Below are 1,003 nucleotides of genomic sequence, written 5' to 3'. Positions count from 1 at the left end.
GTGTGTGTCTGTCTGTCTGTCTGTGTGTGTGTCTGTCTGAGCGTGTGTGTGCGTGTGTGTCTGTCTGTGCGTGTGTGTCTGTCTGTCTGTGTGTGTGTCTGTCTGAGCGTGTGTGTGCGTGTGGTTGTCTGTCTGTGCGTGTGTGTCTGTCTGTGCGTGTGTGTCTGTCTGTGTGTGTGTCTGTCTGAGCGTGTGTGTGCGTGTGGTTGTCTGTCTGTGCGTGTGTGTGTCTGTGTGTGTGTGTGTGTGTGTGACTAACCCCTCTGGAGAAGGCAGCTGAACAGAGGCCGGGCCTCTTGGCCCCCCCCACCACCACCTGGGACAGCTGCAAGTAAAAAGTAAATTTTTATATATTAGTTAATTAACTAATCACTTAATATCAGCACACATCAAAGAGTTCAGAGCATGAAAAAGTCAAAAAAGGAGACAGAAAAGTTGAGTGATTATTAAAGCTGTTCTGCCCTTTAATCAAGGACAGTCCTAGTTTGTGTATTTATGATAAATAAATCGCATTGCTCAAATGCACAGTGGATTTAATGTGTCCGAATTCATCAACACAAGCCCATCTTGTTTTTAAGAGTTTCAGTTGTTCACTTTGAGATGTGAATGTTGCCCAACATGCAAGGTGACCTTAAATTGGTAGATTTGTAACGGGAGTCTGGTGTCTACATTAACGAAGCGAACTCAACTGACGCACATAGCAACGGCTAGCTAGATCCATGGCAAATTAACTACAATTTTAATTCAAATAATAACAGTACACTGGACTTCATGTTTTGCCGAGATCACCAAGAGAACCTCATCTTGTTTTTAAGCGTTTTAGTTGTTCACTACAAGACGTGTAGTCGCCGAATTACTAGAGGTGAACTTAAATTGGTAAATTTGTAAAGGGAGTCTGGTGTCTACATTGACGAAGCAAACTGACTCACATAGCAACGGCTAGCTAGATTCGCGATAAATTAAGTACAATTTCATTCCAAATACCAATTGTACAGTGGACTTC

Source organism: Etheostoma cragini, chromosome 1 (assembly GCF_013103735.1).
Source record: "Etheostoma cragini isolate CJK2018 chromosome 1, CSU_Ecrag_1.0, whole genome shotgun sequence".
Lineage (NCBI taxonomy): Eukaryota > Metazoa > Chordata > Actinopteri > Perciformes > Percidae > Etheostoma > Etheostoma cragini.
This window is presented reverse-complemented; position numbering follows the sequence as displayed.